General features: G+C 36.5%; 1 long non-coding RNA gene across 1 annotated transcript in view; it reads right to left on the reverse strand.

Moving 5' to 3' along the window:
* The window catches only part of LOC109851879, a 30,301-nt gene that overhangs the window by 4,873 nt on the left and 6,824 nt on the right, over nucleotides 1–18,604 (reverse strand). The window contains exons 2-3 of the long non-coding RNA XR_002249944.1: nucleotides 2,486–2,669; nucleotides 325–510 (exon numbers count right to left, since the gene is read on the reverse strand). This is a non-coding gene — a long non-coding RNA (uncharacterized LOC109851879). The remainder of the gene's footprint in view (nucleotides 1–324; nucleotides 511–2,485; nucleotides 2,670–18,604) is intronic.

Raw genomic sequence — 18,604 nt, forward strand, 5'->3', positions numbered from 1 at the left:
ACTTTTTCTGCGACTTCTCTTTTTTTTTTTTGGTTATTTAGAATATATGTCACGTTTCTTATCTCCTTTTGATATTTGTATTTAAAACACAAACGCACCGCTAACACTCGGACATTAAAAGGTGCCGCGTTATATTTCAGCGATTATATTTCGCAACAATCTCTTTCACAGCTAGTTCGAGCGTTTTATACGGTTGGTTAGCAACACTTATTTAATTCTGCCTGAGCGATTTAGTCTCTATTCACACACACACACAGCGCGGAATATCTGTTCCGCATACGCGCGCGTGTCCTAGTTTCACTTTTAAACTCGATAGATACTCACCCAGACGATGAACCGGGCTGAAACGGACAAGGCTCAGCGCGCCATGATCCAAATCGCAGTTTCTTCGTCGGGCTCGCTCCCTAGCGAGTTTCGCTCTCCTTCGTAAGCAGCAAATTACCATTAACGCCAGCAATGGGAACCCCAGAATGCAGGATACAATGGGTATGATTATGCTCTCTGGCGTTACTGAAAGACGCAAATGCAATTTAATTACGTACTACGCGCTATATGCATTTCGTAAAGCAGCAGATATTAACTCGGTTTTCTATTAATTACACTTTTATTATATTTATACCTAAATATGTACCTAAATATATAGACGTATATATTTCTATACGCGCGTATGTGCGCGCGCATATAGTTTTTCCGCTATTTACACGCGTGAGAGAAAATATTTCTAAATAAGAAAATATCTAAAGTTGATTTTTGACGGTTTAAAACTTTCTTTGATAAATTATTTTGATTATCAAGATACTGCAAAACTTATATCTGATAAAAAATATCGACGATGCGATATCTCGTCCAAAATTCCATTTTTCAATTTAGTTTGTATTAAATTTTAAAAACAATGAAATTAGCTTGTATCAAATTTATCGAAGCTACATACGCAATCAAAACAATATTTTTCGATATCATTTTTAGAAAGTTTACTTCTTTCTTTGTTGATTTTGAATTTTAAACGGCTATTGTATTGAACATGATATGCATACATTTTCTATACAAAAATATAAACTTGATTTTTGTCGCGCAATTTTCTCGACTATGGCTATGGGACACTATTCAGAATAAAGACTTTTTATACATCACGTGTACGATACAATAATGTTTACGTTTTTCTGTTGGCAAATGCATCCGGGTTTCTTGGATTAAGCGCTATTTCCTTGTCGTATAATACATGAAGCTTATCTTAGCTTTTGCAGCGTGTTATTCTTTCTACGACACAAAGAGAAACGCTAGTTCTGTTCTGGAAACTTTTAATAATGAACACAGCGCGTAACTTATGAAAACGAATATAACACGACGTTATTTTCTTTTTATTTTCTTAAATTACCGTTGCTATGCTATAATTGAAAGATGAAGCTTTGCTAATTATATACTGCACGTTTGATTAAAAGATAGGACGGTGATAGTACAAAAAGTACACAATTTATATTGAAGATATTATAGTTTGGAAAAATATTGAAAAAATATTTTTTATATTTTTAACGTGTCTTATTAAGTTTCTTGTTAGAAATATGAGAACTTTGTTTGTAGATTCTCATGATGGTTTTCCTCGAGGCTAATTAGGTATGTTGTAAATATTCGAGTAAAATCCCGAATGTACGAAGTTTAAAAGAAGAGTGCTAGAGTTTCTAATTAACAATTGCTATATTTATGACGGATTTTTTTAAAATCGGAGTTATAAAACAGTTTTAAGTTAATCCTTCAAAGTGCCAGACATAAAAAATGACTTACGAGTTGTTCAGACTGGATTTGTGAGATCCACGCGACCTTAAGTTTGAATAGAAAGAAAACCGCAGAAAATAATATTTTTTCAATTTCTGTGTTTATGAATCGAAAGTTTAGACGATTCTGCGTCGATCAAAAAAGTAATAGATTGACAAAATCTCCAGTAATTTTGAAGATGTAGAAGCATTTTTAAAGAAACACCTGACAATTTTTTATTCAAAAAAATGGTTTTTTGTTTAACAATTCATAACTTTTTGTGTAAATAAATACCGGTTTATTTGCGTCGCGCGCGGATGGCGGCAAATGTCAATGAATAGCGATCAGACAATGATCTTTTAGCCGGCAAACAAATAGATACTCGGTGCTGTATTATTGTAGAAGTGGATTGTTAGTCGTTTTAGTGTTTCTCGCAATTTCGGTTCTCTGAAAACAAGCGAATAGCTGACACTAATTATATTATCAACCTGCTGTCCTCTCCGCGTCTCTTCAAACTCACTTGTTCCAAGCTACTCGGTTGCAACTTACCGTCGCCGCAGGCACGCGATGTAATACTTCATACAAGTGTCTAATTAAACAATGTACCGCGAAGTTAATAGCCAAAATAAAGCACATGAAAGATAATAATATAGCAACGTCATGTAAACAACGTCGTGTAATGGTTTTTGCGACTAAACTTGGTCACGGCATATATTATCAAGTTACGGTTTTTTACCTGTTGGATATACTAAGATTGTGGGCCTTTTGGAGTGAGGAATCGTTGGCATAGTGGGTCGTCCGGCTCTCACCTCAGCCGACATTTTTCTTTGTTCTCCAACTGAATGAAAATTCACCTTTGAGCCGGTGGCCTCTTCAGACCTCGATAGACGCTTCTGTTTCTTCTCGATATATGTAGTCTCCTAAAAAAGAACTCGTAAGCAAAACAGAAATAGACTGTGAAAAATAAAACACACAAAGAAAAAAATCAGTATTCGAATTTCAGAATTAATATGGCAAAAGAGCGCACTTTTTTTGTTCCCGTGGTTTTTTCCAAAGTGCACAGATAGCCATTACCGCTGAAGTGAAATATCAGGAAGGTCTTGTTGCGTAACAATTCATCAAAATATGCTGTTCACGTCTCTGACAAGCACTCTGACGGCTCGTTATATACCGAATGACAAACGATTTTTTTACGTTTTACGCGGAGAAAAACGCGCGGTTTGTACGTGTCGCGTATTGAGGGACATAGAATCGATTGTCAGTACGTACGGGTACAATCGTAGTTCGTCTCCGATTTCAACGTGAGATTTGCACGAGTTTGGAATCAGTTGGAGATGTTCGCGCTTCGTCAGAGACGTGAAATTGCTGCTGTTATCCGCAGGGAACGGAGAATCTCCGCAAGAATCGAATTTCTTCGTTCGAAAAATTATCAGATTTTCTCTTCAGTTATTTTCGAGATTCAAATTATCCGAACGCGATATCGATATTTGCCTATAGATATTATTTATATTTATTTACCAAGAGAATATTTTGCTACTAATAATGTTGCGCTGCGAATTTTATTTTATTTTATATACAGTTATTATTTTCTTACGGTGGAATTATCTTTCAAATACATTTTTTTCTCTGAACAAAAGAAAAAAATATGGTCGAGAACAATTGCCTTTTTTTTTTTATTTTATTTTTCTTATTAATATAAATCGCGTCTGTAACCCTAGGGAACAAAGAAAAAGGTTTTCGATATGTATGTTTTGTGCATGAGCGCGTGTGTATGCTATAATTCAAGGGAGTCTCTCCTGTGTGCCGTACGTGTACTTTCCTCTCCTGTAAACGCTAAAATATTTAAGGACAACTTAATGAAACAACGTGATAGAGTTGTTTGAAAGACGGAAGTTTTTAAATTGTAATCTATTTTCGCGCTTTTACCGAATGTTGATTTTGGCAAATTTTATACAAACTCTCTTAAATGAAAATCCGCGAAAATACAAACTTCTTCCGTGAAGAAAAATACGATCGAGTATTTTTCAACGACACTTTCCGTGGTGTGTAAATTTCTTTCGCAAACAAATTCGATTGTTTTCCAAAAATTCTTTCCAACGTGAAAAAACCGTGCTTTGCGAAATTTCGTTCGAATTTACTGCTCTTGATCTTCTAATTTGGTGGAATTACACGCGCGTGTTTCTCATTAGAGTAATCCAATGAGAAAATCAATTAATGTTGTAGCGGCAATATTATAGCGGTCGAAATCCTGGCGTAATAATAGCAGACGGTGGACGATTGAGAATTTGCGATATCGCCGGACGTCAGAGGCAGATAATGTGGGATAATACGCGCGTGTAAGGGGTTGGACCAGATGGCGTAGTTAGGACGAAATTACACAACGGTTAATTTTCTGTGGAAGTAGTATGTGGAGTTCTCGACCTTTAACATTGGATTGATTTCATTGTGTTGTGATAGTTCTACCGATCTGTGTACACTTTGTAACATATGTATATATGTACATATATTACGTCTAAATTATCATATTTAGCTTTGAGAAACAATAATATAACTTGTTTGTTTATAATTTGTTGCATCAGATATTAAGTCGTTTAAGTATCTTTTAGTTTTTGATTTAGTTATTGATTCGCCATCACGGAAGAAAGTTCTTGTTATTTCTCTATCTCTCTCTTTCTCTTTAGAGCATGTTCCGTGAAATTAAATTTTTCATGCAGGCGTGGCCGACCTACTTAGAATAAAAATCAATTAATAGAATTGTCGATAAAGTTTGTAACGTAACGTGTCTTTTTTGACTGTCTAATTTTTTCTCTACATTAGATCGCTTTATTCTTACCGCGGTAATTTTTCGAATATTCTATAAATTTTATCTCTGTAGATGTAATATTATTGCTTACATTTAAGCACGTGAAGAATTCTCAGCCAAGAACAATACCAAAGGGAGAAGAAAAGATACGCCGTTATCATATCTTTTCAGAAATAACCTGAGAAACACGTTTTTAAGGAGAGAATATGCTGAATCGCGTTTGCTTAATTTAGCTGCGTGGTTGTGAGAGACTGAGAGAATCAGGAAAGAAGATCGTCGTTCTTAAGCAAAACGGCGAGATTAGCGAAAAGGAAAAGATAGAATACTAAAAAATAATGTAATTGCTTATGAAATCAGAATTTACCCGAAGAATTTAGGAATTTATAAAAATTCATTCTTTCACTTACATCAGCGAAAAATCAAAATAAACTGCAAAGTTAATCGACTACAATACAGATTTCATGGGGATAAATGATGAGAAACAATATGAAATCTCCAACTATTCTGCAGAAGGATAAAATTGATTTATCGGCCCGCGACCTATATAGAATAGTGAATGGAAATTTCCTTCGAGTTAATAAATTGATGAAGTTTGAAGATATTCGACTCGCTATTACGGATGTCGATAGTGCGTTTCTTTGCGCATCGAGTTAGTTTGATTGCCTCATCAACTTCGCCGTCTCTGGCGGAGAAAAGATCACTCTCTTTTCGGTGCATATAAGCGAAAGCCTACGAAAGACTTCCTGGTCTCCAGAAAATGATAGCTACAACGTGTCTGTTATCTAAGTAGGTCGGCCACGCCTGTACGAAAAATCTCATTTCACGAACACATTCTAGAGAAAGAGATAGAAAGATGGAGAAACCCGAATTTTTCGAGGTAAATCGATTGGAACAAGACGTACAACCTTTCAAGAGAGTCTCAAACGCTGAAACAGCATATTGTCTGTACGTTTCACCTGTACGCGCGCGCGTTAAATATATAAACTTCCGACGATACACTTCATAGATATATTTTGCGGCGTGTAAGTTCTTCTTTTCGTTTGCTCTTGTTATCACGCGGAAAGTTCACGGGGATTTGTCAACAAGTTTTCATCTTCGCGACGGAATCCGTATACCCCTAACACATATCCGTCGCGTCATCTTCGCGGCATGTGTCCGATCTTCAAAGGCCACTGGCAGGCTAACGGCTGTATCTGCATATCCGATAGTTCGGCATGCTATTCGGATACGAGCGGCATGTGCAGCCACCTGAAGTTGATGCGCTCTGTGCTATTTCAACGTTGTTGAAATGTCAAGGTATTTGCGTCGCTTACGTATACGGGTCCGCGAAACAGGCAGGAACGTTTAGTTCACAGGATTATGTATGGACACATTGTGCACTAAGAGAGATCTTCGCACGGGAGCGAGCAAGATGCGCTCCTACTGAATACGAAAGGGCGGTCTTAAGCTGAGCCACCTGAGTTTACGTACACGCGAAAGACACGTTCTGTTGCGCCGGATACGCGTGCGATGTAATCGCGCCATTACAGGTACGCCTGTCTCTCCTCACCTGGCCGCGTTTGATAAGAATTTCGTTTTAAAGACCCGTCAGAACCGCTTTTCGGTCAGATTTAATCTCGATTTGAATCTCAATGTGATTCCTCTCGCTCGAGAGACGCGAAGAGTCAATTCTTTTTTTGTTCTGTTTCTTTCAACGCGATTCCTTCTCGTTTGAATTAAAATATAGATCACAAATTGAGATTTATCTCATATTACGTTGTATAACAAACTTCATTCTCGGGGATGAAAGTGTTTAATTAACAAAAAGTATCGGCTGGAGAGTCGGCGATTTCGCGAATGAAAAATTCGCGAGATACGTCATTGAAGGAAAAGATCCGGTTTTTCTTTTTCACGGTGACTGTACACGAACTCTCATTATGTCGGTCAAGTTTTATTCGAGAGAGAGAAGGCTTGATTCACGCCATTTATCATGCGTTTTCATCAATTAGGGCAACCTCGATTACGTCGTAAGATAAGCCGCACGATTTATCCAACCTACTCTCACTTTCCGCCACTTCCGTTCCGCGCTCTTGTTATCTTCCCTTCAGTCACGAAACACACGAAGCCCTCATCTCTGACCTTTAACTACACATCATCGATGAAATTAGGACTTGGAAACCGCTAATTCCGCCTGTTTTCAAGTAGCGAGTTACGCGAGGTCGTGGTCAAGGCTCTCTCACAGGTCGAAGAAACATTTTCTCTCTAGGTCGTACGCAATCTCTTCATGATCATAAATTAGAAATGCAAAGCGTTATTTAATGACTTCAGCAACGATCTCTTAATTGATTCACTTCTCGTTAAATTTAATGCAGAGTCATTACAAAACCGTCACAGCTTTGCTAGCGAGCCGTAACACATTGTGAAAGTGATTTTCGATCGTAACTACTTACGAGATACCAATTAACTCCTTGCAGTAAAATCGACTTATTATAATTTCTATTATATAATTATCTATATGTCTATATCGAAATAATCTGTTATCGGTATCGTAGTTTATCGCGATTAACGTTGCGTTTTCCCTTTACTCTCTTTCTCATTCTTGTCCCTCGTGAAGCTCGAAATGTCACGTGAACATGTAATTTCGGTATGCTCTCGAAATCGGCGGCACGCGAAAACGTGGAGAAATACGATCGTGACGCGAAATTGAGGACCTACACGCGTTCTCTGTAGGATTTCCGAGAACAAATCCCGTTTCGTTATTCTTTTTTCTTCGTAATATGTACGAATCGATCAATATCGCTCGAAATAACAAAGTTTTTTTTTCCAGCTACTGATTGACGAAGATATAAATTAAATATAATTAAATAAAAAGATTAAAAAAAAAAAAAAAAAAACAAAATATGAAAATACAAATAAAATATCGCCGCGAGGAGTGTACAGCGAAAATAAACTTCTCGTGGAAATTGCATTTTTTTCTCGAAAGAGCTTTCTTGTATTTTCAATTAGAATGAAGGTTGTTCATGTAGCTTGACAAAAGATGAACAGAATCTTATTGTGCTTGTTAAAAAGCATCGCGCTTTGTACTTACACAGTCGAATTGTTGATTTTTAATCCCGAGAGACCGAGAGAGCACACCGATAAGCAATTTAGTTTCAGGTCCTTCGCTCCAAAGCTCGACCATGGAAAAGCATTTTTCCACGAAAATTGAACGAGAATCTCGTTGATGCAAAAGATACAGCTTATTTTCTCGAACGTTACCACAAGGACAGTCTTCTAATACAAATACTCAACTTATCCGCGCAAAACGAGCGTATATGTCTTCTGAATTTTCTATACGTGCCCGTTTCCTCAAATTTCTTCTGATCGAAATTCGACTTTTATGTCCGTGAACGCGATTCCGATAACGCGTTCCTCATTCGGTCCAAGTTCCGACGATATTTATTGCAACAAATATTTTCTCTCGCAAAAAAAAAATCGCAAATAAATTGCTTTTCAACAAGCGAGATAATTAAACCTTTGCAGCCTTTATCGGAAAAACTGCACGAAAGAACGTGGGTCACTGCCTACTTTTATCTCGGGACAGAAAGTTGTGTCGTATATACGACACATCCATATATCCAATCTTTGTTTCTGTGATCGACAACGCTTGCTCCGTGTCACGTTCGAACATCTCATGTTTTATTCGTTCAGCCGGAAAGATACAGAAAGCGCATTTGAATTTCTATACCTCACGATTAAATAGCCATGTGACATAACTGAATGTGTCTGCAGTGTTCGTGTGTAGTGTTACGTCAGAAAAGATTTATAGAACATTTATAGATGTTAAGCGTGTAAGATTGCTTTCTAAAGCAATAAAAAATCTGTGCACGAATAAAACGTGATAAATTCTCTTTGAAGACAGAAAAATAATCACTTCGTTATTTTTTTGTTTTCTGTTGTAAAATCAGACGATCATAACTCGTCCGAAAAGTTTTCTACACACACATTTTCTTAAGTTGACTTTCTAAGTTAACTGCTTCGATATTTACATTGCTGCAAAGTTCAAGTATCGTATGTACGTAAATCATCTTTGGCCGATAGACGATCGTTTGACATTCGCCTGCAAAGGCCGTGACTTAATTGAAATGATATTCAAGGAACATGCACAAAATTAAATTTGTCACAAAGTGGCGACGCATCTCGTTTGATGTGCGCTCTTCCAAAGTGTGCTCAATTTTCGGCTGACAAGTCAATTATGAGATTGAGTCAACTGACGTTCGAAAATTGTCAATTGGAAGCGTCGCTCTTTACACATCGAATTTGTTCACGACAAATATGTTAGAGAAAATACAAAAAACAAAATTACGCGAATTTAAATTCGTCAGGATATTGATTTCTCGAATGATCGTATATTGGGATGCGTGTGATCCAGTAAGATGTGAGATTCTTCAATTGATGTAACAGCGTTGCGAGGCATCAAGCACACCGTGAAATTGGCAGAGCTATTGTCTGCTAACTTTGCGACAAGAACTGTCGCTGCACAGGGTTCACATGAATAATTATCTGGAACATCGAGCTAAACTAACTCGGAGATTGTAGTTACTCACATCCGTATACGAGCGATTGGTCCGTAAATTTGCAATCGCCAAGTTTCATTACTTCTGCACAGCTTCGTGGTAATTTCAAGTTATTCGAATTAATAACCTGTTTCCGAAGTTTCTTTCTTGATTACCACCCAGGTCGAATGTAATATCCACAGCTGTGGCTTGCGTGATCATGTGAGCATCCGGTGTGCAATATGATCACGTTTTACGTTTAAAGTGTATTACGTCCGGGAGATCAAAGCAATTTCGAGTAAGTCTCACATCCATTAGTTTGACGTTCGTAAAACGTTCCCCATCGGCCATTAGACCTTTCATGGCTTTAATGGCCGTTAAGCTTCTTTCATTGCGCTTGCATCTTACTTCGAAAGCGGCGTTGATTAATCACGTAAACTTTCATGCTTAAGTCCCATCGATAAAACTCACTAGATGCGTACAAGCCCGAAAACAGACTCGTAATTAAAGATGCGAGAGAGAAAGAATAATGTAATTGGATGACAAATAATTCGCGCGATTTATGATTCCATTACAGAGATAAATGATGGGGAGGAACGCAATCGCGAAGAGTTGTAAAAAAAAAAAAAAAAGTTAAAACGACTTCTTTTTTATCGTCGGTCCGATAGCGCGATTCTTACATTTTTTTTTGCCTGACCGTCGTTTCTTCAAAAGAAATCTCATAGAGAAAAAAAAGAAATTTGCTGCACCGCACATTCTTGAATTTTATATTCTGAACGTGCTTCTTGATCTCAGAGTTTGTATTAGAGTCACATTGCGCCTTTGTTAAATTTATTCAAGATTGAATGACTTACGTTACATGCGACGCTATTCTGCATTACGAGCAAAACTTGCTCTGGCAATGTCCGGTGTATATAATATAGTTTTTAAGTATATGCTGAAACTCTTAGAAAGGGTTATATTTTTTCTATGTACGTATAATATATGTATTATACGACATCAAGCGACGCATAACACAAGCGACGTTTTTTATCTGAATATTCTGTTTTTTATCTGAAACATTGTCATCGTGTATTCTCTAGCAAGATGATATTTTCGAAAATATTTTATATCCAATTTAGAAGATCTTAATTTGGAAGAATTTGTTTTGTAACATTTAAACAAATTTGATAATAAGCAAAAAATACAAAATATACATGATATTAATAATAATCCTCTTTATAATAAAATAATCCATATAATTATCCTCTTTAACTTGTTTTGCTCAGCTTCAAGATTTTTTAAAAAATATAAAGGTGTTGATAATGGCTGTTTGAAGCTAACGCTGTTGCTGATGTGTATATTTGTTGAATTAATTTATTGAAAACCGTTAAATATCTTATATATTCAGCGCGTGTACTGTGAAATCTATTACTATAATCAATTGGTGACACGTATTTCAAATGAGATTAATAGATCTAACTAATCAATTGACGGAATATACATTATTCGAATTAGATTAATCGATGTGTTGATTGCGTGCCTCTGAATAATACATTTATACATTTTGATGTTCTCTGTCTCTCATACAATTAATTCGTGCGGGTAATGCAATTTGTTAGACGACTTGAACAAATTTAATCTCTCTAACGGGTCTTTAAAAAGTATTTTAATGAAACAATTCCAGACCCAATCGTCTCTTCTTACGTTAATATTTGCAGTCGGACGACGAAGCTTTCTCGGTGAATGGCATTCCTCGCCTTTGCCAACATTTTCGCGCAAGTAGTAATAGGAAAGTTTCTCGCTACGAAAATCATTTGCGTCACGCTCCGCGAAAGAATCAGTTTTGAATGCTAACGAGTCGTAATCATCGAATCGATATGTACGTCGCGTCACTGTGTTGCGAAAAATATATTGTCATGTTACACTGAAATCGCAAACACTTTTTTTTCGCGTACAAGCACGTTAGGTGAAGACATTGTTAAGTACAAAAAATATTACCATGACGCACTCTTATTGAAATTTGCTCGTGCAAACTTGGAACTACTATTTTGCACGGTTTAAGCAGTAAACCGTCTTTAGAATTTATGGCTTTTACGAGAAACATGTATCAAACGTGTATATACCTACTTGTTACATAGCTACTGCCGTCGGTGTGTGTGCTCAAAGGGTAGACATTTTTGTCGATAAAGCACTTGAAATGTTACTATACTCTTGAGGTCTTGCGGTTTTATGAGAGACCTCGTGTGTTTTATTAAAATTTTTATTATATGAACTGTTTTAAACACACAATTATTGTTGAAAACTGTTTTAAACACACGTAGATAGCAAATGTACTTCTGCATATTTATCAACACATTCTGTGTTAAATATTCCGGAAGAAATCTATAAAATGGAAAGAAGAAATTAATAAGAAATCTAAACGCAATATAAGACAAACTGAGTGCGCTAAAAGAAGCTGACAATGAGTAACTAGAGACACCAGTCTGCAGTGTGAAAAATATGAAGCTTTCAAATTAAAATTTACCTGATGCTAAATCTGATAAAAAGGAAAAGTGTACAAATGTGACAAGGTTTACGTGCGCGGCATCACGCGGAGCAACATTTTTTCTCGTAGAAAAAACAAACCTACAAAAGTAATGTGTGTAGACAGACGCATACAGTAATTTTTCTCAGGCTTATGGAGCGAGAGACGTTACGTTACTTTTTCTCACGTAGTATCTACGTATGTCTTCCTCCCGTGGCCAGTATTTTTCTCACTCGTCGAGATGAAACCGCGATGAGCCGGGAAATATTGTCAGTAAAGTATGCGCGTGTCGGTATTAAATTCCACATATATGTATTTCGGCGATAGAATCCAGTATTATGTACTATATATGTACACACACACACATATATTAGCTTCGGTGAAAGATCGTAATTTAATAAACGCTTTCGCTTTGCGCTTTAATACTACGGCTTATTTCAGGGTTTTACAAACTCGCGTTAAATGTAGAAAAATGATACAATTAATTAGCGTTAAACGTATAGATGTGTTTAATACAGAGCGAGTCGCACATCATAAACCTGCGTGTGTGTCGACAAATATGATTTATCGGCCGATCGTAAAGTTCGACTTTGATGAAATTTAATATCCTTCGCGTGTAAGAATCGTCACGATGATTAATATAAAAATTATTTAATTGTTAAATGTGTGACGATTTTATAATAATCGCTTTAATTATAACTTGTAACTGCGCAATTATGATTATAATAACTGACTGGTATAATATCTGACTGACTGTAGCTGAGACTGCCTGCGCCTCGGTTTTCGAGGGCGCGTTTTATAGGGTCTGATTTCGGCCACGGAAAGTTCTAGAGTTTTCCTTATTTGGTAATGTTCTAGAGTCGTCTCGAATGTTTTTTTTCGGCTGCGCACTAGGGAGCGAGCATTTCCTGTGTCAAAGATTGCCTTATATGGTAAGATATTTCGGAGGGTCGACAGTGCGTCATGGTTTTATGGTTAACCGTCAGACTCTGAGACAAACATGGGAGATTCTAGAATCTACGCAGCTAGACTAAACTAGACACACGTAAAATGAGAACAGAAAAAAAACATATATAATATATATAATATATATATATAAATGCGTTGGAAACATATTTCTCGTAAGAAATTATTATTCTTTCCAAAAGACGGGGGATTATCGGGGAATAATGGAGATAATGCGCAAACCGCGAATAGATTCAATCAAGCGAATACTGTAGATCCTTTGTTCGCGGTCCGCACTCTCTTTCTCGTTTTTAAATTTCTGATTTTTCCTCTTTCCGTTTGTATCAGGAACTTTATTCGCGGATCTTTTTAAAACCTGTTGTTTTTTTTTTATAGCGGAACAGACATTATATTTCCGTTACAAAGTTTTTCCTCTCGCGCCTTTGGAAAATTTAATTTAAATGTGAGCAAAGTTTTTTTTATTCACTCTCTGTACTATTTTAAAGAACGCAAAGACACAACATTTTAAATTCCGCTGTGCAATTATAATTTTTGGTAGCGGTTCGTATAATTTCTAAAATGTAAACGAAACACGGCCTTTCTCGTTTCGATCGAGCTTTATCAAAGATTTCCCTCGGGAATACCTGACCGTTGATTCCGATAAAAGCTCAGTAATGCGTTTTAGTTTTTTTTTTGCCTCTGTCTATATAATTCCAGTGATGTCATTTTGCCACATTCACGCTTCTTTTAACGTATATAAAATATCAAAAAACTTTTATTGCTCCACGTACATGAAATTTTGTAGCTACCCTTTAATTTGTTATCATCTCGTGATTTGTATCAATTTTATTGTTAGTTTGATCGATGTGTAACTATTTGTTATTTTGCATACAAATGCAAATTTATTTCTTGGGAAATGTAACAGTTGCAGCGCATCCGGAGGAGAATCTGCTTTGGGTCAAGCAGAATCCGCTCAAAGGTGTGTTGGTTTACGTTTCTATTTACGTTTCGCACAATCGTGTTGGATTTACCGTTGGAAAAGAAAAAAATGTTAATTTATCTTGTAGAGTGCGCGTGCACACACTGAGTCACACTGTAAAAGAAAAATTGTAATTTTATATTCGCGATCCAACTTGATCTCCTAAACACTATCAAGATCTGGGTTATTAATAGCTCTCTTGTTTAACAGTTTCTTTATTAGTCCTCTAATCAATTTTAATGCTCTCTCACGCAAACTTCTCCAGCGTTTTTTCTACTCACTAAAAACTTGAAGATACTCTTCTTTTATTGAAAATTTTATACGCTCCGTCTTCTCTTGTGTGCACATCTTTTGAATATTTATAAAGTACCGAGAATCACATGTTTTATAGTTAAAAATAGTTTTATATTAATTAAAAAATAAGATTTATTTTTCATTTAAGACGTAATTTTCTGCAAGAGAGTTTTATGTTAAATAATTCTGTAATGGCACTGCTGTTTTAACGATCGCGAAAAAAGGAAAGATCAACGCAAATCCAGAAAAATAAACTTTTACATTTTTCTGCAAACTTGCGAATGAATATGAAATGCAAATTTTAATACTTGCAAATAAAACGGCTGAACTGATATCAGTTAGTCAATTACGTTTGAACAGAGATTTCCTCTTTTTTCTTAACGTAAAAAATAAAAGAAACGATAGAGAACTATATTACGTAAAATTGATACGTTTAATAAATAAAAAAAAATAAAAAATAAACTTTGATTAAACGCGCAGATGGATATGGAAATATTATATAGCTGAAATTAATTAAAACGAAGAAATAATGAGAAGATCATAAAATTCATTTACAAGGATTTTATTAGAGTGAGATTAAACTTGTGTGTGTGTGTGTGTGTGTGTGTGTGTATGTGTGCTTTCTGTGTGTGCAGAGTGCTTTCGGATTTAACATTGCAAGTTAACGCGTTACGGCATGTTTATGACGTTGCAATTGAACGGTTTGCCAGTCACTAATTGCGAGACGCGGGAGGAACGAAAACGCGTGGTGTCGATGAACAAGAGCGGAAAATATTAACGAAAGTGGAACGCGAGGGTGCGCGAGAATTTAAAAACGGAGGTCAAGAGGGTGAAAGAAGGATAAAGGAACTGACGGTTGTAAGAGGAAAAAACTGAAATATATGTCTTGTGTCGCGCGATAGAATAAAAATGCTTTTCCTACGTCTTACACAAAAGTAAATTACACGTACGTATATATCAACTTAGTAAACGTAAGTTTGCTCTTCTATTAACACTGGAGACGTTTTTTTTCTTCGACCGAAGGGCTTTTGTCACTATTAGTCTTTCTGACAACTGATGTAGATCTAAAAGATTATGCCACAAAAGGTGAAGGACATTTCTTGCAAAATGTTTTTTTTTTTCGGAAGATAAGAACAGTCGGAAAATATATCATCATGTGTATATATAAAATTGCCACGCTGCGATAACAACGTTGTTGTTTATTGTTGACGTAATTATTGCAAAATACTATAGAGAGTCGCGAAAATGAATCCATCGTAATCCACCTGTTGTACTACAAATTCGTTGAATCACACAATCGCGCGTAATTTGGAAGAAATATCATAGCGCAACACGTAATTATCTCTCAATAGATGGATGTACTCGTATCAGATAAGCGACCGCGACATAATCTACGAAATTGTTCTCCCATCGAAATCCTCTCCTGGATTTACACTGATGATATCGGGGGGTGTTAACGCGCGATAATTGGAATTGTAAATTGTAAAGCTTATACATTGTGCAACACACACACACACACACACTCGACGCTCTGTAAAAAAACTTTAACATTCTGAAACTCTGGGCGTATATCATGTGACATATAAATTTCTTTAAATAATGTTTTATGCATAACGCGCGCAACTCTGAGAAATAATATTCACAAAAGGATGTAAAATTTATTTTCTGAACTGTATTATTTCTCACTGCGATATCGTCGTGATAATTTAACATTACGAATAACATTCGAGTATTTAACATATTTCTTTGACAATCGAATTTAAAACTTTGTACTCTGTCGAAAATAAATGTGACAAAAATGTAAATCAATGTACAGTATTAGGTTCGGGTTCTTTATAATCGATTACGTTAGTCGTGCTGGAAATTTGCGGACTAAGTCGAAAAGAATGTACACGATCTTCGTGAATTTAACGAAGGGTGGACGTGCGCGCGCGTTAATTTTCCTCCGGCACGCAGAGAAGAGACCGGAGTTCCACGCGAAACAATACCTTGTCACGGAAAGTTCGTTGTATCTCGTCAAAAATTCGATAGGTAATTTTATTGAGAAGTGTTTGATACACTCGAGTTAATTGCGCGATGAAGATCGGAGCTGAGAACTCGTCGACTCGCGCGTCGCGTTCGAACATTCTCGAAAGTCACTTCGCTTTTGTTCCTTTTACGTAGCGAGCTTCTCATTCCAGTCCTTTTTTTTTTTTCTTATAATATCGAAGCTTTCGTTCTTCGAAGGATGTTCCGCGATCCGCAGTGAAAAGAGACAATTGGCAATTTTCTTAAGAGATTCCTGAACTATTTGCGTCGAAGTAAATGCGAATTGAATATCTAAACGTTAAATAAATCCCGGAAAAATGTTTGAGATTAATTAAAATTTATATTGAACGTACGTGACGCGAACCGAGAGAAACGTATAATCAAAAGGATTCCTCTGTCTGTGACGCTTTATCAGTCGTATCTTTTATCTTGTTATTAAGATTCAAGCATCATTATTCAAAAAAAAAAAACAAAAAAAAAAAACCGCATGCAAATGAAACGAAACCGTCGCAAATGGTTGCGGGAAAAGTTTCTTGGACTTTTTACGCGTTGTAAGACGTAAATGCAGAACTGTCAAAGTTTGAGCAACAACTTTTGCTCCGGTAATACAAGCTCGAGAGATATTTTATCGCAGTAAGCAGAGTTTTCGTAAATGCCGTAATACAATACGCGAACGATTGAGTAATTTAATAATTCTGCTCGTTCGGAGTTTGACTGATGTGTAAAACTGGTTTCTCTCGTTGGCTATTCTCCCGATATACATTCTATACATCGCAGTCGTCCGCTCTAGATCAGTTCGTTATCGGATTGCAAATTTGCTACAAATTTTAAATGCATAATCCGAATTTGACGCTGAGCTTCAATTCGCCGCGTAATGCGCGCTATTTGTGTGCAATTTATAAATGCGCGAATTTATTCGACACACACACACACAAATATACATTTTTAATTACACCGGTAATTAACAAAAATTGAGGAAGCTATAGAACACATTCGTAAAAATTCTCTCTTTACTGTTTTTTTGTTTATTGAAATGAGTTTTAACTTCTTTCCACGTCTAAAATATTGAGAACACGATTGCTATGTTTTGATGATAAAACGCGACAGTAAATTATTCGTGCAAATTGGTGTGCAACTTTATTTACACCGCACACGTTTCAATTGCACTTTTTATTAAATAGACGTTTTCAGGTAAAACATCTCGCGTTATTTTCCCGTCCAACAGGAAATGGAATTTTCGATGCAACGCGATATTCATCAGAGTGGAAAGAAATGGTCGTGCGGTTTTGTTCAATTTTCGCGAGATATTTACTTATCAACGATAAATAGTGCATATTTGTTCTGTAACATTTTTAGTTCGCGCTATATGCGAACTAGCTCGACCATTATTATTGTTTATCCTTCCAAACGCTACACCAATTTGTGTTTGAAAAGACACATAACCGAAAATAATTTCGCGCGATATATTTTGCGGCTGTTCCAACTAGTCAGGCGTAACACATACTCGACTCGTCGTATCTTTTTCTTTGGTTATTAGCGATAAAACACAGAGTTTCTCTATTCGCGTCGCGAAATGGTTTTTTCTTTTATGTATAAAAAGAAGCAATACCGGAAGCGGAACGGTCGATATTGCATGCGGGACGTGAAACGAACCGCCGCATAATAGCCGGCGAAAAGTTTCATTTATCTGTTTGTCGTTCTCTTGCAGCAATCCTGCCCGGTGGTGCTCTCGTCGCTTCTCTATCTCTTCCGAGCGAGAGCTATTCTCGTCGTCCCTCTATATATCGCGTTTGGTCATCAAACCTCCGCGCTTTTCCGTCGCTATATCGTCGCTGTCCGATTTGGCCTATTATCTATTGTATCGTTGGCAGTTTAGAGATGGTTTACGAAACGATATTGACTGCGGTATACAACAGAGTATTGCTGCAGTAACGTTATTGTTGACAATTGATACGACAATAAAATTGATACGACGTCGCTTCTCGAACGTTAAACATCGCCGCAGCGCCAATAAAAACCATCTAGGTAATCTCTATCTCTGTGCAATGTGCAGAATTTATTTTCACTGAAACTGTGTTACGCGGAATTTCAAGAGTTTTTATAACCACATTAGCGGCTGTTATATTTAACAGGTTTTATTTCAGAGACATCTTTATAAAATTTACCACGTAACAAAAATTAATTAATTATTAAAGTTACAAATTAAATTCTCTCTTTCTCTTTTTGTTTTGCGTATTAGCCATGCTCAAATAAAATATTTGATATTCGTTCATTGAATTAATTATAGAAAAGATCATTTGGTTATTAATACAAGTATTTGATTTAATGTGTGTGTGTGTGTGTATGGACGTGTGACTACACATCGCAATAAATACAATGCGCGAAGTTACGCAGAAATGTTAATTAAACAAGAGCTGGTGTAATTTAAGAGGATCGCGGGAAAGAGGTAGAAGAGTTCGGTTTCGGTTATCGGACCAACTGCGCACACTTCGACGCCTCAAATATCAATGTAAATCGAAATAAAGCGAGCGCGACTTCGACGAAGGAAATAGCATGTCTGGGAAAACGTACTTGCGAGACAAAGTGCTTCCCTTTCCGTGATTCTGATTGACCTCTCGGCGCGCAATAATGTGCCTTTGTCTGGCGAACCGAGTACCCTGGATTCTGAAATAAGACGGTCGGTCTTTGACATTTTAATCCGCAAAAATCCACCAATTCGTTATGCACGAAAATATAGCACACAGCAATTTATCTCTGATTTATTGTAATTACATCATACGTTGCTA

The sequence above is a fragment of the Pseudomyrmex gracilis genome, unplaced genomic scaffold (genome assembly GCF_002006095.1).
Source record: "Pseudomyrmex gracilis isolate BER0280 unplaced genomic scaffold, ASM200609v1 scaffold_22, whole genome shotgun sequence".
Lineage (NCBI taxonomy): Eukaryota > Metazoa > Arthropoda > Insecta > Hymenoptera > Formicidae > Pseudomyrmex > Pseudomyrmex gracilis.